This window comes from Capra hircus, chromosome 6, assembly GCF_001704415.2.
Source record: "Capra hircus breed San Clemente chromosome 6, ASM170441v1, whole genome shotgun sequence".
Taxonomy (NCBI): domain Eukaryota; kingdom Metazoa; phylum Chordata; class Mammalia; order Artiodactyla; family Bovidae; genus Capra; species Capra hircus.
Window position 1 is genome coordinate 89,519,779 of NC_030813.1, and position 27,246 is coordinate 89,547,024.

General features: G+C 39.0%; 1 long non-coding RNA gene across 1 annotated transcript; it reads right to left on the reverse strand.

Moving 5' to 3' along the window:
- Positions 533–27,246, reverse strand: LOC106502219. The gene is made up of 3 exons (XR_001295810.1): positions 27,119–27,246; positions 12,241–12,324; positions 533–1,374 (listed from the first exon to the last, which is right to left on the reverse strand). It is a non-coding gene; the product is annotated as an uncharacterized LOC106502219 (long non-coding RNA).

Here is a 27,246-nt window from a genome sequence, read left to right on the forward strand (position 1 = left end):
TCTCTACTTTTTAATATGCTGTCTAGGTTGGTCATAACTTTCCTTCCAAGGAGTAAGTATCTTTTAATATCATTGCTGCAATCACCATCTGCAGTGATTTTGGAGCCCACAAAAATAAAGTCTGACACTGTTTCCCCATCTATGTGCTATGAAGTGATGGGACCAGATGCCATGATCTTCGTTTTCTAAATGTTGAGCTTTAAACCAACTTTTTCACTCTCCTCTTTCACTTTCATCAAGAGGCTCTTTAGTTCTTCTTCACTTTGTGCCATAAGGGTGGTGTCATCTGCATATCTGAGGTTATTGATATTTCTCCCAGCAATCTTGATTCCAGCTTGTGCTTCTTCCAGCCCAGCATTTCTCATGATGTACTCTGCATAGAAGTTAAATAAGCAGGCTGACAATATACAGCCTTGACGGACTCCTTTTCCTATTTGGAACCAGTCTTTTCCTATTTGTTCCATGTCCAGTTCTAACTGTTGCTTCCTGACCTGCATACAGGTTTCTCAAGAGACAGGTCAGGTGGTCTGGTATTCCCACCTCTTTCAGAACTTTCCACAGTGTATTGTGATCCACACAGTCAAAGGCTCTGGCGTAGCTATATCTTAGCAATGCAATTATGTGACATTTTCAATTATTTTTCAAATATTCTAAGGAACATAGAAAGTGGTCTAACATTACACATAAAAACTCAAGGTCTGCATTTGGCTGTCTAGCTTATCATTTTTACTAGCTTTATGATCTCATATACACTACCAGGCCTTGTTATTTTGGGCCTCAGTTTCCTCATTTGTGAAAACGGGATAATAATATTTAACTAATAGAACTGTTGCAAAGATTAAATGAAATAATGTAAAGCAATAGACAGTGCTGACACACAGTTACCATTTTAATAAATTTTAACCATTTATTACCTTTAAAAAAAGGAAAATGCACATGTACACACATAGATACCTAAGTTTTAAAACTTGAAAATAAACACAGCTGCCCATTCTAAAAGACAGTTGAGTATTGTTAAAAACCCAGTTTAATCACAGTTTATGTTGCCTACTTAGTTTACTTTGAGAAGGACATAGCAAGGAAACAAAGAGTAGGCTGGTCAGGTCACCAGTGCAAGTCCTGCCCAAGCAAAGCATGCTTCTTCCCTATGGCTTCATTCAGCTCTATTCCTCATGGATCATGTTTATCCAGTTCTCTCCTGATTGCTCAGTGCTTTGGGATGAATTGAGATTATTAATACTGTCTTATGAACATGACATGATACACCTAAAAATATAGATTTTCCTACAAACCATTTGATGTGGAAGTGTAATGTTCAAATGCTTTTTTTCCCACTCATGGAGGATTATAGACTCCATCTTCTTCACAGGCCACCTGTAAAAAGAGAGGAAGTGTTCAAAAAATGTACTGAGTTTAGTTTTTATGTATTTGCCAGTTCCCTATAAGTTATAATAGTTCACTATCTCAAGTGTCTGTCTTTGCTTCAAAAGGGAACAAAAGGTGGATTGAAAGAGACAATCCCAGACTTCCCTGTGGTTCAGCGGTTAAGAATCCAGCTGCCAGAGCAGTGGACATGGTTTTGATCCCTAGTCCAGGAAGATCCCACATGCTGCAGAGCAACTCAGCCCACAAGCTGCAACTACTGAGCCTGCATGCTGCAATTACTGAAGCCCATACACCCAGAGCTTCCTCATGCTCCATAATGAGAGAAACCATAGCAATGAGAAGCCAGTGCTCCACAATAGTGTTGCCCCTGCTCAGTGCAACTAGAGAAAGCTGGTGGGCAGCAGCGAAGACCCAGCATGGCCAAAAACAAATACAGTGAATAAACAATGTTTAAAGAAAGCCAATCTCTCAGAGAACAACTGCTGGAGAACTAAGCAGTTTAATCCCAATTCTCCATTAGTGATCTCTATCCATGGGACTGTGTAGTTTAGTAGAAAAGTATAGGCTGAATTTTCAATCTAGATTTACTGCAGCTAAAATTGGGAAAATTATTTAATTTCAGAATGTTGAATTTTCCATTTATAAATCAGGATCTATAACAGATATTTCAGAGAGTTATTAAAAGGATTAACAATTATTATTTGGAATAAGATGTATCATATGTAGTAGGCATCCATTGAATGATAGCTGCTACCATACAGGAACTAAACACAAGGAAGTATGGAATTTGCATAATGATAACAAGTGCAAATAATTGCTAACATATAACATGTACCAAGAATTATTTTGAACACTCTTCCTATAACAGTCCTCTGCAGTTAGCCCTCATAACAGCCTTTAGAGTTGGATAATATTATCAATTTACCCAATATTAATTTATATAATATTAACTTTTCTCTGTTTTTAGATAGTGAGCATGAAATGCACTTTGAAGCTCCTTGCAACTCTATTAATATTTATATTATAAAGTATCTCTCTTGCTCTAGGTTATGAACTCATCAATGACACAAACTAGATCTTTGTATTCCCAGTTTTTTCCTGGTTTATATAGTATTCTAAGGTTAAGCTATTTGCCTCTGAGGTTGGGAACTAAGCACTAAGTACTGTGTTCAGCACAGAAATTAATTTCATTTAAGATTTTAGGAGCTCTAAAGGAATGAGTGGGCTTGCCTGATAGCTCAGTTGGTAAAGAATCCTCCTGCAATACAGGAGACCTTGGTTCGATTCCTGGGTCAGCAAGATGTGCTAGAGAAGGGAAAGGCTACCCACTCCAGTATTCCTGGGCTTCACTCCTGGCTCAGCTGGTAAAGAATCCGCCTGTAATGCGGGAGACCTGGGTTCCATCCCTAGATTGGGAAGAACCCCTGGAGAAAGCAAAGGCTACCCACTCCAGTATTCAGGCTTGGAGTATTCCATGGACTATACACTTGCAAAGAGTCAGACGCAACTGAACAACTTTCACTCTCTCAAAGGAATGGACTAATTGCATCTTTGTCATTCACAATACATATTTGCACATTTAAAGATCAGAGTTTTATGGTGATTGTCAACATCATTCATCAGTTTGTATTGAGTAACAGCTCAATAGAGATGTTATTCAGGGTGGAGTGCTGTATATCGCTGCTTTTGGAGATCTGTTGCCAATTCAGTGTTTTCATCACCTTCTGCTGGGCCCATCAAGTTAACCACAATATAGTCCATTCATTTCATCTGGTGATACTCTTTGCTCAAGGCCTGTGTCCACATCATTAATGGAACCAAGTGTGTAAAAATTTGGACCAGTCTTTAGACCATAGAAATAACCAGGGACCAGGTTGCAATCTATAGAGTCTGGTTAAGTGGCCACAAGCATAGCTGGAGTCAGATACACTGGGATTTGCTCATCAGAGAACTGCAAGCAATCAATAGAATGCACACTAGGAAAAAGTCCTTATATTGACATATGATTCATTTCTGCATGAGGACATCAAAGAAAATGAATCCAAAAGAATGTTTACAGTCATTATAATAAATCTGTTTGAAATCTACAAATCTCCTTCAGAACAGTATTTCATGAAATTGAATTCAATGAATTGCCTGCAGACATTTCAGGGAAGAGTCAGGGGTTAAATGACTTTTGCACAATAAGTTTATTTTCTTGATGATATGAGTGCTTTTAAAATAGGACATTTACATAATTTTAAGGCAGTCATATGTAAGTGGTTTGTAGTCTAGAGTATTTCACCTACTGAGTAACCTTTTCATCGGCTTATGGAAATCCTATGGTTATCCAGGAATGTGTTTTTATATTCCAATAGGGACATGGAGAAGTCTGAAAAGCCCATAATTTCCTTTAAAATTTTACTCACCAGTAATACACTATGATACTTCTTTAAAGATGCAACTACCTATACTAATGGTTGCCATCTCCTTGGAAATAAGCATGCAATTTTTTAAAAAGAGCAATATTGATTGCTATTTGCAGGCCCTGTTAGTGTTTTTATCTCTTTCTTCCTGCAGAGGTGTTTCAAGAGTCTCACATAACTTTGAAATAAATGTTAGTCAAATATTGATTCCAACACTATAATAGAAATTGAGGATGCAGTGAGTGAGATGATATAAAATATCTATGATATTTATTTATATCTATGATATAAAATATCTATGTCATGTTAGAATGCGTCAAAATTAATGCATCACACTCCTGAAAATCTCAAAAGAAGCTATGTAGGCAGTAGTATTGCAAATTCTAGAGCATCAGTCCCACCTTCTAAAGTAAATTCTCAGAGATTAGTGAATTAGTGAATGCTCAGAAATTAGACAGTGCTGAACATGTGAGCAAAAGATTATGATTTATAGGACATAACTGGAGGCAAGTAAAATTGACTGGTAAGGTTATGAGTACATTAACAAAGACAATATCAAACTGAATATAAGCATGCCTCTCCTGGCAATCTAGAAATACAAGTTCACAATCCCTGGTGGTACAGTGGATAAGAACCCACCTGCCAATGCAGGGGACACAGGTTCGATCTCTGATCTGGGAGGATTTCACATGCTGCAGAGCAATTGGGTACTGCCACAGCTAGAAGCCCATGCACCTACAGCCGGTGCTCTGAAACAAGAGGAGCCACCCCATTGAAGAGCACTGCAACCAAGAGGAACCCCTGCTCACTCCAACTGGAGCAAAGCCCACACACCACTGAAGACCCAGCACAGCCAAAATTCAAATAAATTTTAAATTATATTAAAAAGAAAGAAAAGGTTTGACTATTAGTAAATAGTGATAGACAGGGAAGCCTGTTGTGCTGCAGAACGTGGGGTCACAAAGTGTCAGACATGACTGAGCAACTGAATTGAACTGATTAGTAAATAAGAGGGAAAAAGGAAAATATCAAGGCAAAGCCAAAGGTAGGTTGATGACCTACTCTGGAAGGAGAGATGTGTACATCTAATGGTGAAGAAAAGTATGGTATAGGGTCTCAGCCAGGCAGAAGTTTAAAGAGAGGACATAGATTCTGCAAAAACTTCTTTCGGAAGAATATTCATCACTGCTTCTCAATCATGTAATTATTCTTTCCTGTTAAGTAAGTGAACAAAAGAACCTGCATGAAATCTCTGCATGATCTATTCTATTGTTCTACTGATTACCATTTATAGGTGTCTGTAGAGCTAATAAGACATTCTCAGTCTTGACAGGTAAATAATCATAAAGAAGCATATAATCCTTTCTTTCTTTTCAATTGAGTAGCTTAAAAATTATTATAAAATATTTTAGAAGTTAAGAATGGTGTAAAAATTATCTAGTAAATAGTTGTTCTGCTTTAGGAAATAAAATTTATACCACAGTTGAAGTCCCTGTAGATGCTCCTTGAATGAAACACTAGGAGTTGCCCCTGTTTTGAATTTGATGATGAAATGTGCAGAATCACCTGGAAGTTCTTTCTGTTGGGCAACCATGATGACCTATAAAGTCAGTGAGTAAGTGAAAATCTTTCAGTCCTGTCCAATGCTTTGTAACCCCATGGACTATAGAGTCCATGGAATTCTCCAGGTAGAATACTGGAGTAGGTAGCTTTCCCTTCTCCAGGGGATCTTCCCAACCCAGGGATGGAACCCAGGTCTCCCACATTGCAGGTGAATTCTTTACCAGCTGAGCCATAAGGGAAAGCCAAGAATACTGTCCCTTCTCCAGCATATCTTCCTGACCCAAGAATCAAACTGGGGTTTCCTGCATTGCAAGTGGATTCTTTACCAACTGAGCTATCAGGGAAGCCCTGATGACCTATCAGTTCAGTTCAGTCACTCAGTCGTGTCCGACTCTCTGCGACCCCATGAATTGCAGCACGCCAGGCCTCCCTGTCCATCACCAACTCCCAGAGTTCACTCAGACTCACGTCCATCGAGTCAGTGATGCCATCCAGCCATCTCATCCTATGTCGTCCCCTTCTCCTCCTGCCCCCAATCCCTCCCAGCATCAGACTCTTTTCCAATGAGTCAACTCTTCGCATGAGGTGGCCAAAGTACTGGAGTTTCAGCTTTAGCATCATTCCTTCCAAAGAAATCCCAGGGCTGATCTCCTTCAGAATGGACTGGTTGGATCTCCTTGCAGTCCAAGGGACTCTCAGTCTTCTCCAACACCACAGTTCAAAAGCATCAATTCTTCAGTGCTCAGCTTTCTTCACAGTGCAAGTCTCACATCCATACACAACTGCTGGAAAAACCATAGCCTTGCCTAGACGGACCTTTGTTGGCAAAGTAATGTCTCTGCTTTTGAATATGTTATCTAGGTTGGTCATGACTTTTTTTCCATGGAGTAAGCATCTTTTAATTTCATGGCTGCAGTCACCATCTGCAGTGATTTTGGAGCCCCCAAAAATAAAGTCTGACACTGTTTCCACTGTTTTCCCATCTATTTCCCATGAAGTGATGAGACCAGATGCCATGATCTTCATTTTCTGAATGTTGAACTTTAAGCCAACCTTTTCACTCTCCTCTTTCACTTTCATCAAGAGGATTTTTAGTTTCTCTTCATTTTCTGCCATAAGGGTGGTGTCTTCTGCATATCTGAGGTTATTGATATTTCTCCTGGCAATCTTGATTCCAGCTTGTGTTTCTTCCAGTCCAGTGTTTCTCATGATGTACTCTCCATAGAAGTTAAATAAGCAGGGTGACTATATACAGCCTTGACATACTCCTTTTCCTATTTGGAACCAGTCTGTTGTTCCATGTCCAGTTCTAACTCTTGCTTCCTGACCTGCATACAGATTTCTCAAGAGGCAGGTTAGGTGGTCTGGTATTCCCATCTCTTGAAGAATTTTCCACAGTTTATTATGATCCACACAGTCAAAGGCTTTGGCATATAAAGCCTTTAAGTCAATAAAGCAGAAATAGATGTTTTTCTAGAATTCTCTTGCTTTTTCCATGATCCAGCAGATGTTGGCAATTTGATCTCTGGTTCCTCTGCCTTTCCTAAAACCAGCTTGAACATCAGGGAGTTTACGGTTCACATATTGCTGAAGCCTGGCTTGGAGAATTTTGAGCATTACTTTACTAGTATGTGAGATGAGTACAATTGTGCAGTAGTTTGGGCATTCTTTGGCATGGCCTTTCTTTGGGATTGGAATGAAAACTGACCTTTTCCAGTCCTGTGGCCACTGCTGAGTTTTCCAAATTTGCTGGCATATTGAATGCAGCACTTTCACAGCATCATCTTTCAGGATTTGAAACAGCTCAACTGGAATTCCATCACCTCTGCTAGCTTTGTTCATAGTGATGCTTTCTAAGGCCCACTTGACTTCACATTCCAGGATGTCTGGCTCTAGATGAGTGATCACACCATCGTGATTATCCGGGTCATGAAGATCATTTTTGTACAGTTCTTCTGTGTATTCTTGCCACCTCTTCTTAATATCTTCTGCTTCTGTTAGGTCCATACCATTTCTGTCCTTTATAGAGTCCATCTTTGCATGAAATATTCCCTTGGTATCTCTAATTTTCTTGAAGAGATCTTTAGTCTTTCCCATTCTGTTGTTTTCTTTTATTTCTTTGCATTGATCACCAAAGAAGGCTTTCTTATCTCTTCGTGCTATTCTAAGCTCAGGCCACTGCGACCGGCAGGCACACTAAGCACGGCCGAGAGGAGCTACCCCATGTCCGAGGTCAGGGGCAGAAGCCGAGAGTGCCAGGCTGCGATGGCGCAGAAACGTCCTAGAGGAGCTACCCCCGTCCGAGGTCAGGGATGGCGGCTGGGAGGATCAACCCCACGTCCAAGGAGCGGTGGCTGCCTGGGCGCAGGAGGGCCTAGAGGAGCCATCGCACGTTGAAGATCAGGAAGGGCAGCAGTGAGGAGACACCACTCATCCAAGGTAAGGAGCAGTGGCTGTGCTTTGCTAGAGTAGCTGTGAAGAGATACCCCATGCCCAAGGTAAGAGAAACCCAAGTAAGATGGTAGGTGTTGCAAGAGGGCATCAGAGGGCAGACACACTGAAACCATACTCACAGAAAACTAGTCAATCTAATCACACTAGGACCACATCCTTGTGGTCATTCAACTCAATGAAACCAAGCCATGCCCATGGAGTAACCCAAGACTCATGGGTCATGGTGGAGACGTCTGACAGAATGTGGTCCACTAGAGAAGGGAATGGCAAGCCACTTCAGTGTTCTTCCCTTGAGAACCCCAGGAACAGTATGAAAAGGCAAAATGATAGGATACTAAAAGAGGAACTCCCCAGGTCAGTAGGTACCCAATATGCTACTAGAGGTCAGTGGAGAAATAGCTCTAGAAAGAATGAAGGGATGGAGCCAAAGCAAAACCAATAGCCAGCTGTGGATGTGACCAGTGATAGAAGCAAGGTCCGATGCTGTAAAGAGCAATATTGCACAGGAACCTGGAATGTCAGGTCAATGAATCAAGGCAGATTGGAAGTGGTCAAACAGGAGATGGCAAGAGTGAATGTCGACATTCTAAGAATCAGCAAACTAAAATGGACTGGAATGGGTGAATTTAACTCAGATGACCATTATATCTACTACCACAGGCAGGAATCCCTCAGAAGAAATGGAATAGCCATCATGGTCAACAAAAGAGTCCGAAATGCAGTACTTGGATGCAATCTCAAAAATGACAGAATGATCTCTGTCCGTCTCCAAGGCGAACCATTCAATATCACGGTAATTCAAGTCTATGCCCCAGCTAGTAACACTGAAGAAGCTGAAGTTGAACAGTTCTATGAAGACCTACAAGACCTTTTAGAACTAACAGCCAAAAAAGATGTCCTTTTCATTCTAGGGGACTGGAATGCAAAAGTAGGAAGTCAAGAAATACCTGGGGTAACAGGCAAATTTGGCCTTGGAATGCGGAATGAAGCAGGACAAAGACTAATAGAGTTTTGCCAAGAAAATGCACTGGTCATAGCAAACACCCTCTTCCAACAACATAAGAGAAGACACTACACAGGGACATCACCAGATGGTCAACATCAAAATCAGATTGATTATATTCGTTGCAGCCAAAGATGGAGAAGCTCTACATGGTCAACAAAAACAAGACCAGGAGCTGACTGTGGCTCAGATCATGAACTCCTTCCTCATTGCCAAATTCAGGCTTAAATTGAAGAAAGTAGGGAAAACCGCTAGACCATTCAGGTATGACCTAAATCAAACCCCTTATGTTTATACAGTGGAAGTGAGACATTGATTTAAGGGATAGATCTGATAGCTAGAGTGCCTGATGAACTATGGAATGAGGTTCATGACATTGATGATCTATAGAGGTACTTTAATAGTCAATGCTTTGGATCTGACTATTGGCAGTAGAAGGTTTCAAAGTAAAAAATGTTCAGAGAGAATTAGGATAATGAGCTGGAACTTATAGCAAAAATTTGCTGATATTCTGATAAAACAGAGAATAGCAACTCAAAATAGCAGAAACTAGCCACTCAAAAATAATTTAGTTCAAATTGCTAGATGCTTCTTTGAGATTGAGTCAGTCTCTGTTCCATTCTCCTGATCTTATTTACAACCCTATTATTCCAGCTACCTTCCAATGGAAAAAAAACATCTTAGGTTGAAAGCTGGAAGGCGTATACCTTTATTGTTTTCTGTGTCACAAACCCCTCAGTGTTCCTCTGATTTCGGTCACTACAGTGGGGAAGAGCGCCAGACAATAATCTCAGCAGCACCTTGCACTGGGGACTTCCACATCAAAAGCTGGCATCTCTCTTCATTCCACTTTCCCTAAGGTAGTAGGAGTGTGCCTGACTAGTGTGCAAGAACAGGTGGCCCGGAGCTGGGGGGTGGTGGGGAGAGGAAGGCAGGATAACGCACCTGTGCCCCTGGGAGCCATCCTCAACCACTGGCTGGATGAGGAGAACTGATGGTTATCTACTCCAGACTCCAGACTTTTAAAGGAGAATATTCTCAATCCCCCAACACTGTCTGCTTCCTGGAAACTCCAAAATGGAGACCCTGTTGTCCACAGCAGCAACTCAATGAGGAATGCTTGCTCACACTGACTTTACGCACTTCCCTGTTCCCTTTCTCTGTTTCTTTTCTCTGGTGTCCCGCATCTCTTCACAGATGAACTACCAGGACCCAAAGCCTTGTTTAGATTCTGATCTTAGGAAAGCAAAAACTATGGCAATTCTTTTAAAAAGAGAGAGAAAAAAAATTTTTTTAAATTATTTTGTCTACAAAAATACATCTCTTTCATCCACATGTACACTGCTATACTTACAACGGATAGCCAACAAGGACCTACTGTATAGCACGTGAACTCTGCCCAGTATTATGTGGCAGGCTGGATGGGAAGAGAGTTTGGGGTAGAATGAATACATGTACAGTTCAGCTGCTCTTCTCTGCACTTGAAACTATCACAGCTTTGCAAATTGACTATATTCCAATATTAAATAAAAAGGTTTAAAAAACACATAAAGAAAAGAAACACTCTGGGAGTTCCATAGATTGTAAAGCTGTTTATCTTTCCATAGCCCAGTTGTCCACTTTAGAGTTCCTTGGTTTGCATTCCTTTGGTCTTATGTTGTTTTCTCTTTTTGGAAACAGCCATCAACATCCTGCATCCCAGTCTGGTTGCAGGATGGTGATAATGCAACCCCTGATGCTCTGCCCCTCACCTCCTCTTAGAGTTAGGTTGCAATGAACAGATCTGTGTGTGTGCTTGCTCAGTCACTCAATAGTGTCTGACTCTTTTGTGATCCATAGACTGTAGCCCACCAGTCCCCTCTGTCCATGGGATTTCCCAGGCAAAAATACAGGAGTGGGTTGTCATTTCTTACTCCAGGGGATCTTCTTGATCCAGGGATCAAACCCACGTCTCCTGTATCTCCTGCATTAGCAGGCGGATTCTCCCGCATCTTTTGCACTGGTAGGCAGATTGTTTACCACTGAGCCACCTGGGAAGCCAAACAAAATGAGTCACTGTACTTCCGGGATATGCTTTATGCTTGCTCAAGAAGTTACAGCTCTTGTATACTTTTCCCAAGTGGCCTGATCTCAGATCCTACGGCTAGTTGTGTTTGTTGGCAATGAATCTAAAGATCTAAGTGTGGTCTGCCTTTAGAAAACACTAGACTGTGAGTCAGAGACCCTTGGTTCCTTTTTACGATTCTACTTACTATGTTGAGTAACCTTCTACCCTCTCTGGGCAGTTTTTCCATCGGTAATGGAGCCACCCAACTGTATGCCAGACTAAGCGTGACAGAGTTAGCTCTAGGAGCCTTTTAGAAGCTTAAATTAGAATTAAGCTAATTCCACTGCACCGTCCTGTGTTTAAAATCAAAAGTATTTCTGTGAGTTGTTTTATTTTGATGTGGTTGGAAATATGCTTTGCCTACAAAAGAAGTAAGACTGATGTTTCATCCTTCTGTTTAATAGTTGAATTCTGATGCAGGGTGATTAAATTATTTATAACTGAGAGAAACAAAAACATTTAAAATACTGAATAACATATTAGTTCTTTACATCATTTTCTAAACCTCATTCTGGCCAAGTCAGTATCATATTCCCTTCTAATAGCAAGGTTTCATTCTTTTGCATAAAACAATGCATCAATCTACAGGACACTTCTGGGAAATGGAACTTGGCATTTAAGAGTACTCTGTTAGAACACACACACAAACCTCTCCCACACTAAAACTCTGTGCATGAAAATATATGTCCGAGAAGGGAGATGAGTGGAAGCAAGGAATTGTATGTGATGGAAAAGCTCCTTTCTTTCATTTTACTTTCAGCATGGGAGTGTATGTGTGGAGTGGGGGGAGACATGGGTTCCATCCCTGGTGGCTGGGGAAGGAGTGGGTAGGGAGATCCCCTAGAGGAGGAAATGGCAACCCACTCCAGTATTTTTGCCTGGAGAATCCCATGGACAGAGGAGCCTGGTGGGCTACAGCCCAAGGGGTCGCAAGAGTCAGACATGTCTTAATGATTGAGCACATTTTTGTAATAGATATGGCTTATAGTTCTGCAAATTCTCTTTAATGTTCATTGATAAAAGCTATGGCCCATTCATTTATCTTATCATCAAGCACTATAATCAGATCAGTGACTATTTTATCTGCAACACGGAAGTAGGGGTGGATATGGGAAAGGAGTGGAGGGAATTTTTATTTGGAAGGAGAGACAGGAGGCTCTGGAGAGTAGGCTCTGGTTTGCCAGAGAGCATTGATAAAGCTGTAGGTGCCAAGAAGCAAGAACAAGGGAGAAGCAAAGAAGCTTGGGCATGAAGGTGGGATGGTACCAAAAAGAAACACTGCTTAACAATCATGACTTTGCAATTTTCCCTGATGAACTCACAATGATAAGTCTAGGTTAGCACAAAGATGACAAAATTCCTACCATCAGCTCATCCCAGTTTTCCCAGTAGAGTCTGGTCCCTGCCTAGAAAAAGAGAGAAAAAGGTTAATTTAAAAAGCTGTAAAAAACAAAAACTCTCTTTATTACTACATACTCAAACACACTCATGAATGTTTGAACACATCCCCCCTCCATATTTAATTACCAGTATATTAAAAATATTAGGATTCAAATCCTGAAATATGATCCTTTATAATTATCATACAGTACATGAAGAAATGATTCTTGTGACATATCCCTCTCAGTTTCCAAACATCTCCTTACTATCTAGTTTGAGAGGCTATTTCAGGCTTATCTCATATGTTCCCTTTGGTTGCTCTCAAGCCTTCGTTAAAGTGCTCTGCAGCTACCCCCTTATAATTCAGTGTGTTGTTAGGCCCAAGCCGTGAAAATCTCCCAGTGACCACCAGGGAGCAGATATCTGATGCAAAAGCAAGAGAGTTTTTATTACCAAGCTGGAGCTGGGGCTCCCACCGATACTGACACAGCGGCTACAGGGAGGAGCCCCGGGTTTTGGATTACATTGCTTATATAGGGAGTGTTCATGGGAAAAAAAAAAAGAATTTCTAGGTAGGGGGACGTCTGATTGGTCACTTTCATTCGAAAGGTTGTGTGTTGGTTTTTGATTGGTCCCTATTACCTAGGTAGACCACGAGTTCCTGAATGTTAAGTCAGGAGATTCTGGTCTGGGGTCCGATTGGCTCGTGGGTGGTGGGGTGAGGTCAGGGGATTTCCAAAGGCTCTTGGATATCCAAAGGCTCTTTTCCCGGAACCTTACAAAATGGAGTTTTTCTGTTAACAAAATGGAGTAGCTTATATTCTTCAGTGTGAGTATCGCTGGTGATGACATGGGACAGAGGAAGTGTCCACCATCCTTCCTTTTGCTGACACTTGCTCAAAGCAGCAGCTGCCTATCACCAAGGGTCACAATCCACAATTCCAGACACCCATAGTGCCTGCGTACATTTCTTTAGGACTGCATTATATTCCAGATTCCATTGGTTTTTGTAAATGATTTATTAAATGAATTTAAAAATAAACATACTCATGTCCTGTTAGTATTGTGTAGTCTCTTACATTCTGGATCATATCCTTGCATATTTGAATCTCCAGATTTCAGGATAGCTTTCACCACTTGGTAGATTCTTAATAAATATTTGATCAGAGGAAGGAAGGAAGGTCCATCTTATCAATATTATTAACAATTCAGGCAGAAATATTAAATGCTATATTATGCATAAGGCCTGTAGCCAATGCCTGGCAAATAGAAGGTATACTGAGAGTAACCAAAGTAAAAGCTGAGCTATTTCTGTAATCTGATGGTTCTGACACATAAACAACAGAAAATAATTATTTTGATTTACCTCATTCTCAACATTCCCTTTGACAACATAATAAACAAATAGAAATTATGAAAATGTGCATTTGATGCTCCTCTTGTTCAGCCTCAAATTTTGAACAATTTTAAGAAAGCTATTTTAAAGGACAATGGTAAATTGAGTTTTCTGATCAAATCATTGTAAAGTAAGTGATTGTCCAGAAAGCATGTTTAAGTACTAAACTGAAACCATAAAACCAATAGATGAATCCAAAGTGAAAAGTAAAAAATCTGAAAATTATGTTTACCATGTTTACAATAAACTTATAACTGCCTAAACATTGCTGCAGTTTTATGCAAACCAAAAGAATCTATAAATAAATTAATGCCTAGACTAGTTTCAGAAAATAGTTACACTTCTAGCTGTAAGAATGAATCAAAGTTTAGAATTATAATTGACTTTCTTGGGAAACAGAGGGACACAGATCAGTGAAGAAGCACATAGATTTAATCGTAGTGATGAGGTTCTAGTTTTGCTGCTCACAGTGTGTATTCATGAGTGTTTTTGTTATGCTTTTCATAATGCTTTATATTTTTCATCTTGTAAATATTTCTTTTTATTTATCAATTGCTGCATAATAAAATAGCATATAGTCAACATTTTGGAAACTACTAATCTAGTATATCAAGCTCTTGGTTACTTCATATGTTAAATCGGGATAATACTTATAAAATTATCATTTCAGTTAGATGAAATATACAACAGAATGCCTGGTATATGTGTGCAACATATATAACCATTTATGCTAATCTTTGTTCCAATTTTAAAATTGGTCTTTGAAAGTGCACTTTAGTTTTGGTAAGTTTCAAAAGATTTTATGTATGAATATTGCATTTGAGTTCATCTTGAAATGCTTTAGGTGTACAAGTACATTTTTGATGAAAGTGACCATGTCTTAACTGAACAGCTTTCTCTAAAGTGTAGAGAGAATATGAAACATGTGTCCTCCGTCTAGTATTGCAAATGCTGTTTAATGTCTTTGTCTTGATGACTGCCTGCAAGCCCTAGCCATAAAGCAATTAAGAATACAATTTTAACAACTCACATAAAACATTTAGTTGGAAATCCTGGACATATGGTGAGTCACATTTTATTACTAATTGTTATTTACCTACACTACAACTAGACTGTCTAAATTACTTTCTTACAGGATAAAGGAAAAACTTCTGTAGATTAGTAAGTTCAACAGTTTCATCTTATTTCTGCTTATTTTCCTGAGCCAAAAATCAAATATGTAGTACAGCATGCACATCAAATCTTTCTCAATTATTCTGAAAAGTCTATAAGCTCACTCAGGAAAATATGGTTTTCTATATTTTTATCTAAAGTGTATACTCAGACCACCTTGCTAAATTCTGGGCTGCACACTCCCTAGCAATGCTGGGCTATCTACACTGCTGACCCCTTCTTGCTCTGCAAAAGCAAACCAATGAACATGGAAGATGGTGCACCATTTAGAGCTGGGTTTTGAAGCTGAATTCAGAATCAGTTGAGATGTGTTTGGATCTTTCCATTGAAGATTAAATTAATTCTTTCCATTATCCCATGGTATCACGAGTGAAAGCAGTGATGGTAACCAGAAGTACTATTAGGTCCTTACCATGTTCCAGGCAGGGCTTCCCTGGTGGCTCAGACAGTAGAAAATTTGCCTGCAGTGCAGGAGACCCAGCTTCAATCCCTGGGTCAGGAAGATCCCCTGGAGAAGGAAATGGCAACCCACTCTAGGATTCTTGCCTGGAGAATTCCATGGACAGAGGAGCCAGGTGGGCCACAGTTCATGGGGTCACAAAGAGTTGGACATGACTGACTGACTAAACATTTTCACTTTTTCTTTCATATTCCAGGCAAAATGTTCAGCACTTTACAAGCATATGTGACCTACTTCAAATCTCATAAAAACCTCCATGAAGAAAGTTTGATTATCTTGAAGTGACTTATTCAAGCTATGCCACTATTGAATTAAATTAGAATACCAAACTTCTGATTCTTATCTATAACTTTTGAGGGTGATGGATATTTTTAACCTCTATACCACAGTAACCAGTGAATCAGTAAAGTTGCTTAGTCATGTCCGACTCTTTGTGATCCCACGGACTGTAACCTACCAGGCTTCCCGCCATCCACGGAGTTTTCCAGGCAAGAGTACTGGCGTGGGTTGCCATTTCCTTCTCCAGGGATCAAACCTAGGTCTCCCTCATTGCAGGCAAATGCTTTACTGTCTGAGCCACCATGGAAGCCCAAGATAGTTCTTAAATGGTCACTGTATTAATTATTTTATGATTTATTCAAATATCTACCAGTTGCAATCAATTGCCAAGCATTTCTCCTAGAATTACATTATCTAGCCTGGAAAGCATTTTTAATTGTCTTGAAGGAAGTCTTTGAGGCTCCATCTTAAGACCTTAAGGAAATAAGAGGTAGAAATAATGAATTAGTCATGATCTTATAAAACCTTTAATCTGCGGCTTTCCTGACAGGATCTTACATGATTTATAATTTATAGCTTTTCTCTGTGTTTCAGGTAGAAGAAAATAAAGAGGAAAGGGTTCTGAAACTGCTTTGCAAGTATTTTTGGTAAAAACCAAAAAATAAATAATTGCTAACTAACCAACTTATAAAAGAGGAAAAAAGTAAAGATTAGAGATTTTTCTCATCCAGGCAGGCTAGGCCATACACTATTTGAAGTGTTCAATGTCAGGTATAATTCATTAACCAGTTTTATTGAAACTAGCCTTGAAGAAAAATATATAGACACATTTAACAGCCTTCTTGACCATTTCAAACATATGAGGCTTGCTTTTCTATCTTCTTCCAACCAGTGGGCAATTGATTATTAAGGAGACCACCTACACTTTCAATTGTTATTATTACCATAAACGTTTGCTGTAGTAAATTCGTACTGTTTGAATCATTTTCCATGAATACAGAGCCTTGAAGAGATATGGATTTGGGGCCACCTTGTGACGGATTTAGAAAAGTCCTGGAGGCTGAACCCTGGGGTCAGAAATTTTATTTCAATTACTAAATTGTTACCTTTCAACAAATTATTTTGCAAAGGGGTTCCATATGGTAATGGCTAATGTTTACTAGTGAAAGCATGATTATCAGTGTTATACTAAGTTGACTTGTTTCTATGTCCCAGCCACTGCCATAAACATCTATATATTAATATAGTAAATCATTTTATGCTCACAAGAATCCTATGAAGTAAATGCCATCATATCACCACTTTACAGATGAAGCAGCCAAGGTTTAGAAGAAATAAATAATTTATCTAAGTCCCTGCAGAGAGCAAGTGAGGTCTTAAGAAGCCTCAAAATATTCTGGTTGAAGATATGAAAAAAAGCTGTTTTATGTGCAAGTGAAAAATGACATGAAGTAAATCAATGTATCACCGTTTAGGAACATTTTAAAGCTTCAAATTGTATGTTATTAGCATATTTTGGATTAGAGACTCTGTATTTCTAAATGACAAAATAACATAAAAAGGCAATAATCCTGGAAGAAAACCAAAGAACTGACAATATTATGAACAAACTCAACAGTATAGAAATTACAGAGCAAAAATAATGACATGCCTGGTACTTATTCCCCTATGATCTATTTTTGACCTTCCAATCATGTTAAAAGATAATTTGTGTATGTGTATGTGTGTGTGTGGAACTAAGGAGCATACATTTTTCAAGCTAAAATTAGTGCTAAATACTCTTGAATTCTATTTACAGTGTGCTGGAATTTTCACTGAATTATGCATCCTGTATTTTTCCTCCAGGGATCACAGACAACATCCTTAAAAATAGAAATGCTACTTTCTCCCTTTGTTGTTTGAATTTCGTATCTCCAGTGTTGGTGTAGACATGGGGTTCCATAACCCGATCCCCACTTCATGGAAGAACTTTCCTGTCTGGGGGCAGGGAGCCGCTTTGACCAAGATCATGGCCTTCCTGGGTCAGCCTGCATTCTGTGGCTCGGTGAGAGTGCAAAGGTGGGTCATCTCAGCTTCAGGTGGGGTGACATTATTTGCCCTGGGGCTTGTTCTCTGGGCTAAGTCTATGTAGGGCTTGCAGAACAATTCAACTGTTTTCTTCTGTCCAATTCTGCTCCCTCCCCCTTTTTTCTTAGGTTCTGATCCTTAATGTATGTCTTAGACTCCAAAATCATCTTGGAATTTGCCTCCTGTTTTTTAAAATTGTGATGAAAAGCACATGACATCAATTTTTCTCCCTTAACCATGCTTAAGCGTACAGTACAATAGAGTTAACTGCAGGCACTTTGCTGTTCAATAGATATCGAGAACTTTTTCATGAATATCTGCTTCCTGAAAAGTCAATCTGTGACCACACTTTCTCTAATGCTCTAAATCTTTTCAGGATGTTTTGAAGTGTAGTTCTTCTTTCTTGGTAATATCCTAAACAGGTTTGCAACATGAAATTCTGAGACTGAAAGATGGCAGAATCCACATAACGCAGAGGATCTGCAATGATCACATCCCTTTTAAAAACGGGGTCTGTGAATGTTTCCCATGCACCTTGAAGATTATGTTTTTCCTTTTTCTAGCCTGCATAAGAAGTGGATAAAAACTGGAAGACTTTCTCCTTGGAAGTTTTAGGAAGACAGTGAAAGGTAATTATTTTTATTGAGAGGCCAAAACAACGTGGCAGGTATCTAACAAAGGTTTTGACTCAAAGTTTTCAGTCCTGAGCATCCCATTTGGGATTTTAGAGTTAATTATGTTTACTCAAAGTTGATGTCACATCAAAACTTTGTACTTTGGTAACTCTAACACTAAAATAGGTTAGGCTATTGTAGTGGTTTTCAGTACTGTTGCAGTAATTTAAAGGTGGCTAAGAATTTTTTTGGACTTCTTCCATTGAGAGGTAGAATCTAATTACCCTCCTCTGAATCTTAGTTGGCATCAGTGACTTCCTTGACAAATAGGATATGACACAAGTGATATGGCATGACCTTTGAACTAGATCTTGCAGCTTCACCTTAATCCATAGGGACCACTCTTCTTAGGAGTCTCTGAGCAGACTAGTGTTTTCCTCAGGACTTGAGAGGTAAGGTTAGAGGGACAGATGAGGAATGAGGAAACTTTTGAGGATGATGGATATTTTACTTACTAAGATGGATGTTTTTGATGATGGAACAATCTGGTGATGATTTCATAAACATATATGTATACCAAAGTCCATAAAGTTGTTCATTTTAAATATGTACAGTTTTTGTAGGAAAAGTATGCTTCATTAAAGTCTCAAAGAGAGATAGAAATTGGTTATCTCAAAGAATTTCCTCAGGTGCCAGAAAGTCTGGCCCAGAGGACTCAGCTGGAAAAAAAAGTCAACTGAATTTCACAATAGAATGAAGCTGGCAAAGGCAACATAACTATTCCTCAATGGATAGGAACACCACAGATTGCATCACTGATCCCCTGAACTCCTAAAAAAAAAAATGATTGCTCTAATGAAAGTGTTTGTTTCTGGTGCTGCATCTGAAAAGAGAGACACCTCCTTCTGCTGCTGCCACCCATTGCCAGTTACACTAGCTCTTCTGGATGAGTTTCAACACAGATTATCTTCTTAGGTATTAAATCCTATTGGGAGTACTCAGATCAGCCCAGAAGCATCTATTAAAGTTCATTAAAAATCTTTTTGAGGAGGAAAATGTGGTTTTTTCCTTCCTTTCAATAGGTTTTGGTACCTAGTATTACCATCTCATAATCTCACTATGAAACCAGGGCTTCACAACAAGCTAAACAGTTCATAACAGGGTCTGGCAAATAAATACTTGACAGCCAACCTTTGTTGACCAATAAAAGTACAGAAACCCACTGTCAGTCAAGTTTTTCCTGGGACTCTTTTTCACTATAACTCAAAATGCATATATGAGGAGATTTCAAAGTAATTGTGTTGGTCAACTTTAATAGAGGTTCTTAGACTATTGGTCTCTACCAAAAATAATTATCCAAAATTGTTTAATATACTTCAGTTACTCAATGTTACCATTACTTGCTTCCCTTTCATATATCTAGCATACTTTACATCTACAGAGTATACCTAAACCCCAGCACAAATCTTCCCCTCTATTTTATCTTTCTATTTGCTGATTACTTGAGCTTCTCCTATATAAAAGCTTTTGAGATCCAAATCATGGGGATTTCTATAATGACGCCCAGGAGAGAAAAGGAGTATGCTTTATTTTTCCCCCATCTTTCCCTTGTATTGAGATAGTTTTCATTAGCATGCTGTGGCACTAATATACCTGTACTTTAAAGAGAGCAAAAATAGTCTTGTCAAGGTACCTTCTTCTACTATAAATTTTAGATCTGTATGACCAGAGTCACCAGATCTCTTTCTTTAATTCTATAGATTATTCAAGGAACTTTATCTTCTCAATAATACAGCTTGTTTGGGGGACCTCAAAAGTTATAACATGTACATTATCACACAGTTGCAAATTCCAGCTTCTAGATTCAGGATGATACAATCTTTTTAAAAGTACTTTGAAAGTAAGCATTCATAGACGCCAACTTCTTACCATCTTAGACAGTTCCCATGAAGCCCAGTACCCCTCATTCTCTGTCAAATATATCTTGTCTATGTGTCCAGATGATCTGTTACTGGTAGAAAGTAATTTAGAAAGCTACTTAATCATCTGCAAAGTGGTTATATGAATTTACATTTCTTTTTGGGCAATGTATGTGTTCGCCTTTTTCCGTATACTAATGCTCAGAGTTGTTTGATATATTGTTTCTTAGTACCTCATTGTGTTTTAATTTGCATCTCTGTTAGGCAGAAAGCACTAGCAATCTTCTCATTTAAATTTATTCTCCCACATTTTATAATATATGGTCTTTTTCTTCTTGCTTTAATTAATTGAATAAGCTGAAAACTCATTGTGGAAAAATGAAATTTTTATCATGTTTTAAATTGATGTTGGTGACATATTTCAGATGCACATAAATCATCTCTGACTTTCAGTTCAGTTGAGTTCAGTCACTCAGTCATGTCCGACTCTCTGTGACCCCATGAATCGCAGCACGCCAGGCCTCCCTGTCCATCACCAGCTCCCGGAGTTCACCCAGACTCACATCCATCGAGTCAGTGATATCTTCCAGCCATCTCATCCTCTGTCGTCTCCTTCTCCTCCTGCCCCCAATCCCTCCCAGCATCAGAGTCTTTTCCAATGAGTCAACTCTTCTCATGAGGTGGCCAAAGTACTGGAGCTTCAGCTTCAACATCAGTCCAAAGAAATCCCAGGGTTGATCTCCTTCAGAATGGACTGGTTGGATCTCCTTGCAGTCCAAGGGACTCTCAAGAGTCTTCTCCAACACCACAGTTCAAAAGCATCAATTCTTCAGCGCTCAGCTTTCTTCACAGTGCAAGTCTCACATCCATACATGACCACAGGAAAAACCACAGCCTTGACTAGATGGACCTTTGTTGGCAAAGTAATGTCTCTGCTTTTGAGTATGCTATCTAGGTTGGTCATAACTTTTTTTCCATGGAGTAAGCATCTTTTAATTTCATGGCTGCAGTCACCATCTGCAGTGATTTTGGAGCCCCAAAAAATAAAGTCTGACACTGTTTCCACTGTTTTCCCATCTATTTCCCATGAAGTGATGGGACCAGATGCCATGATCTTCGTTTTCTGAATGTTGAGCTCTAAGCCAACTTTTTCACTCTCCTCTTTCACTTTCATCAAGAGGCTTTGAGTTCCTCTTCAGTTTCTGCCATAAGAGTGGTGTCATCTGCATTACCTGCAATAACCTCAGGGTTATTGATATTTCTCCCGGCAATATCTGACTTTACTAGGTCTTAATAGGAACAATTTTCAATCTGCTCCACCTTTATTCAGAGTTTTCAATCTTTCTCCTAACTATTGCACCAGACTACTCTCATCAACTCTAATGTGCCTGCAAGTCTGTAGACATATAAGAATACCTAAATTTTTATCCAGCCTTGAGCCTCCTAGCTATGTAACCACAAGCATATCACTTCACTTCTTTGTGCCTTGGTTCCCTCATCTGTTAAATTTAAAAATGACACCACCTATTTTGAGTTACTATGAGGATTGCACATATGCAGACAAGATAGAGAACAATGATAATTAGACAAAAGTACATAACACACAAAGAGCATTCCAACCTCTACTCATTCTCTTGCATGTTTGCCTTATGTTTTTAGCAGTTTATTGACAGATTCAAAGGTGGTTTAAAATAATATTTAATACAGCTTTGAAAATTATCTTTAGGAGTCAATCTAGCTACCTACTCCATCTGGTGGAAACAGAAGTCTATAGATTTATGTTTCAAGCCCATAGTTGTGTGCCTTATTTCCTCACAGTATGACTTTATTCATTCTTATAACCCTTGAAAAAAGTTCATTTCTCATCAGGATATGGAAAGCTTTTATGAAGAAAAGCATTTTGGCTTCCGAAAGCAATTATTAAAATACATATTCCTCTTATTGTCTACTGCCAACTCACTTGTCAAGCCAGTCTTTTATCTGGGAGAAAATGGATAATAATCAGACCTTCTCCTAATGCTAATAATCACTCCAATTGGACAGTATGGCTAGCTTTGGATGCACTGTAGATTCAAAATTAAGAGAAACTGGACCTAAGGAAGAAGAAGCCATTTGTTTGAAGCCCTGTTGTTAGCAGAAGTCACATGGTTACATTTTCAAACCTCAGTTAACTATAGATGTAATTTCACAAAGCTGTCTTGAAACAAACAACAGCAAGAATCAGCAAAGGTGAAAACAAACTCTTCAAGCGCTATGTATCCAAGATAATTAGAACTTCTAACACAATCAATACCCTGGCTAATCCAAACCTTATAATGTCTACATTATGCCTTATGATCTGTAAAACATATTACAATTTAGTCCAGGTATCCTGAAGATAGAATGGTAACAGAGCATAGTAGTTGGAACTAAACATCCTGACTAGATCCAACCAGGTTATCTTTCATTTGAGCATCCACCTGGCTTTATTGTCCTGTTGCTACTTAGATAAATTCTACAAGATATTAAACCTCTTAGAGCCTCAGTTTTCTCATTAATAGAGATTTCATCCATTTTATGGAATTATTGTGGACAGTTAATAAGATCAAACCAGTCAATCCTAAAGCGTATCAACCCTGAATATTCATTGTAAGGACTGAAGCTGAAGCTGAATCTCCAATACTTTGGCTACCTGATTCAAACAGCTGATTGACTGGAAAAGACCCTGAAACTGAAAAAGATTGAGGGCAAGAGGAGAAGAGGCTGACAGAGGAAAAGATGATTGGATGGCACCACTAACTCAATGGACATGAGTTTGTGATGAGCAAACTCAGAGAAATAGTGAAGGACAGGGAAGCCTGGCATGCTGCAATTCACTGGGTAGTAGAGACTCAGACATGATTTGGTGACTGAAAAACAACAATATGGCACAAACTAGATACACAATAAGAGCTAGTAAATTTTATGCCCAGGATCATATAATCAGAGGGTTATTTTTTTCTTCATATGTGCAAATTTCATTTCCTTAGCTGACTGATAATCTCATCATCAATTCTATTTCTTCTCCCCTTCTGCTAAAAGCCTAAGAAGTGTAGTGCTTGGTAAGTGTAGTCATTGGTTTACAGATAGTCTGAAGTCAGCCTGGGAACAAGTATCTAAATTCTAAGGATTTTTTCAAATAACTCCTTATAAGGACTTAAGACAAAATTCCCAAACTAAAAGATTCAAGTGTATAAATCCTCTGTGGAATAAGCTCTACATGTTAAAAATAAACATATAACAGTTTCCAAAGGAAAATTTTAATTTTCTAAGTCAAAATGTGATTCATAAAATAAACAAAAACTTTCTAAAAATTTTACTTACAAGGAAAGAAGGGAGGGAAGAAAAATGAAGGAAAGAGGGGAGAGAGGGAGAAAGAAAAGGAAGTAAAGAGAATGGAGTAAACATATATATTACCAACTACCAAAATGGTGGGAATAAAAGAAACTTTGGGGGAGCATATGAATAAATATATTTTTAAAAGCTTAAAAAATAAAATAGTAATGACAAACACTTATTTGAATAAAATAATGACAATCTATCAGTTCAGTTCAGTTCAGTCACTCAGTTGTGTCCGACTCTTCATGACCCCATGGACCATAGCACGCCAGAGCTCCCTGTCCATCACTGACCCCTACTGAATCGGTGATGCCATTCAACCATCTCATCCTCTGTCATCCCCTTCTCCTCCTGCCCTCAATCTTTCCCAGGTTCAAGGCCTTTTCAAATGAGTCAGCTCTTCGCATCAGGTGGCCAAAGAATTGGAGTTTCAGCTTCAACATCAGTCCTTCCAATGAAAACCCAGGACTGATCTCCTTTAGGATGGACTGGTTGGATCTCCTTGCAGTCCAAGGGACTCTCAAGAGTCTTCTCCAACACCACAGTTCAAAAGCATCAATTCTTCAGTGCTCAGCATTGAATTAGGTAAGAGCAAAGGAACTTTTTTGTTGTGCTGCTTTTTTTTTTTTGAGAAATTAATAGTATTAAGTTTACTGTTTTACTCTACATTTTCAGTAATTAAAAAAGCAAAATTGCTTTTGCTGTTTTTTTCTTTCACTGAAGAGGCAAATAATCATTTAAGAGCAGCAACAGAAAAGGTGGTGGGTTGGAGTTAGTAAGATTCCATCAGGTAATTGAGGAGCTGATTTTCTGAGTTCTCCTTAGTAGTTCCATGATAAATGAAAATTTTAATTGCAAAAAATCAAACCAACTCTTCTCAAAATGATCTATACAACTACTGTCTGCACCCACTTTTTCTAAAGTCTCAGCAGAGGTCTGTTTGTGAATGAGCTAAAAAAAAAAAATTGGGAGATTGGATTCACCTGTTTTTAGGTGTTCTTTTGGCATTGAAATCATGGTCCTTTGAGTTCAGTGGTTAACTGAAATGGTCCAGACAGGATTTCTTCACAATTTTCCAGTAGCCATGGCAGCACTTCACTTACGTTGCAAAAGGCCATTGGACCCAACAGTCAGAGTAAAGGGAATTCCCGGGTAATCTGGAGGCAGGTTGCTAAAGTTAACCGGGATGAACCAAGAGTTGCTTTAATCACTGCTGTGTTCAGTTGTTTGTGTCCCACTCTTTGTGACCTCATGGACTGTAGCTTGCCAGGCTCCTCTGTCCATGGGGACATCCAGGCAAGAATACTGGAGTGAGTTGCCATTTCCTTCTCCAGAGGATCTTCCCAACTCAGGGATTGAACCGGTGTCTTCAGCAATTCTCCTGCATTGCAGGCGGATTCTTTACTGCTGAGTAACCAGGGAAGCCATAATCATTCCCAATTCAAACTTATTATTTCAGAAACTCTGTCCTGCTTCTCCAATTACTTTAAAGGATGGAGGTTAGCCAGCTCCCCAGGCGGTGATTTGGAATCTGTTTATATCAAATAAGTGGAACTACTGCTCTAGGATTTAGAAGCTACAGAACATGAGCCAAAACTAAACAGACATCTGCACCACATTAAGTTTCATAAAGACGGAGATATTTCTTATTTTTGTTTACCACTGAACACCCAGAACCTCGTTCCTCTTCAGTGGCAGATGCAAAATAACTCAGCACTTTTAAAAGCAATTACATGATTTCTAAACTTTTACAGTGTGATCTATTCTGAACCATTCTTCATTAGTTGACACATTTTGAATGGAAAGGAATGGAACATGCTATCATCCACTGGCACTGAAGCAGTGCACTCAGACTTGGCACAATGGAAGCAGTGAAAATAATAAAGGAATAGGCCGTGGTTTCATTAAAAGGAACAACTTCGCTGCATCTCTTTAAACTCTAACATGATGAGTTAAGGATCACACACACATACACACACACACACACACACACACACACACAAGTCTTAATCTTAAGAAGAAGATTGCTGCAAATAAGACTACTTTTTGGCCATCCTTTGACTTCCATTTGCTTTCTTTCAGGGAGGCCTGGCGTGCTGCAGTTCATGGGGTTGCAAAGAGTCAGACACGACTGAGCAACTGAACTGAACTGAAAATGTTTTTGCTGACTGCTTTGAGTAACTTTCTATGTGAAGACTAATGTTTATAGTTTTTAAAATTAATGTTGAACCTCCATGTGACACTTTTTCTTCCTCTTGATTTTGCAGAATCCTCTGTGAAACCATAGTGGTATTTGCAAGAGGTCAGCTATAACTTCAACAAAGAAACCATCTTTAGAAAGAATAGAAACTTATGTCTAATTCACAGAGATGTGTTTTTAAAAAATTCTTTAATGCTAATGAAAGATGAAAGGAAAAATTCAAGTGCAGAAACCACTTGTTAAAAACAAGATGTTACTAGTTGTAGAACAGATTGTCAGAAGGGTCTAGGATCCCTCATGGGGTCTTCAAAACAGAGGAAATGATTATTGTCTGAATCTTCATCAACAGAATTGTAATTAAAACATATGGGTTACCTGCTGCTGCTGCTGCTAAGTCGCTTCAGTCATGTCTGACTCTGTGCGACCCCATAAAGGGCAGCCCACCAGGCTCCCCTGTCCCTGGGATCCTCCAGGCAAGAACACTGGAGTGGGTTGCCATTTCCTTCTCCAATGCGTGAAAGTGAAGTCGATCACTCATGTCCAACTCTAGCGACTCCATGGCAGCCTAGTTCAATGTTAATGAACAATGTTTATCAACTGTGGATCCCAAGGAATATAATATAAATTGTAACTGGGTTTGGGTATATATGTATTTATATATAGTGACAGTAGTAGTTGTGAGTCGCTCAGTTGTGTCCAACTCTTTGTGATGCTATGTACTGTAGCCCACCAGGCTTCTCTGTCCATGGGATTCTCCAGGCAAGAATACTGGAGTGGGTTGCCATTCCTTTCTCCAGAGGATCTTCCTGACCCAAGGACTGAACCCAGGTCTTCTGCATTGCAGGCAGATTCTTTACCATCTGAGCTATAGGGAAGTCCCATACATTGGTCTTTAAAATTCAACTCATATTCAGACATGTAAATAAATGTGTTATAAAACAAGATTTGATTTTTAACAACCAGATGTTTATACCAATCCAAATACACAACTTCCTTAGAGGAACAGAGATAGAGCCTAAATAATTCAAACTCTGATTCAATCACAGCTGACTTATACATGAGGCATAGTAGATGCAGTGCCTAGGGACCAGAATAATTTTAGGGGCCTGTGAAAAATTTCAGTTTCTTTTAAAATCAAAAGAAAACATAAATATTCAGAGCCAAAGAAAGTGTTAGTAAAGGTAAAGTTGTCCAAGGACTATGGAAGTCATTTTGCATCCCTGTTCACATTAAATGAAATTTTTTTGTTTTGAAAATAAATGTTTGTTCTTAAAGCATTTTGTTCTTAAAGCCTTACTTTCTGAGGATCATAATTAGATAAAAGAAAGCTCTAGTAATCAGAAGTATCTACCTACCTTTGCCCGATGCTACAGAGAGCATGAAACTGCCAAGAAAGCAAAAGAGCAATGGTCAGCTTGGAAGTCATGTTTACCCTGGATCCTCTCTCTCCAGGTTTCTGCAGCCCCAGACACCGTTTGCTTGA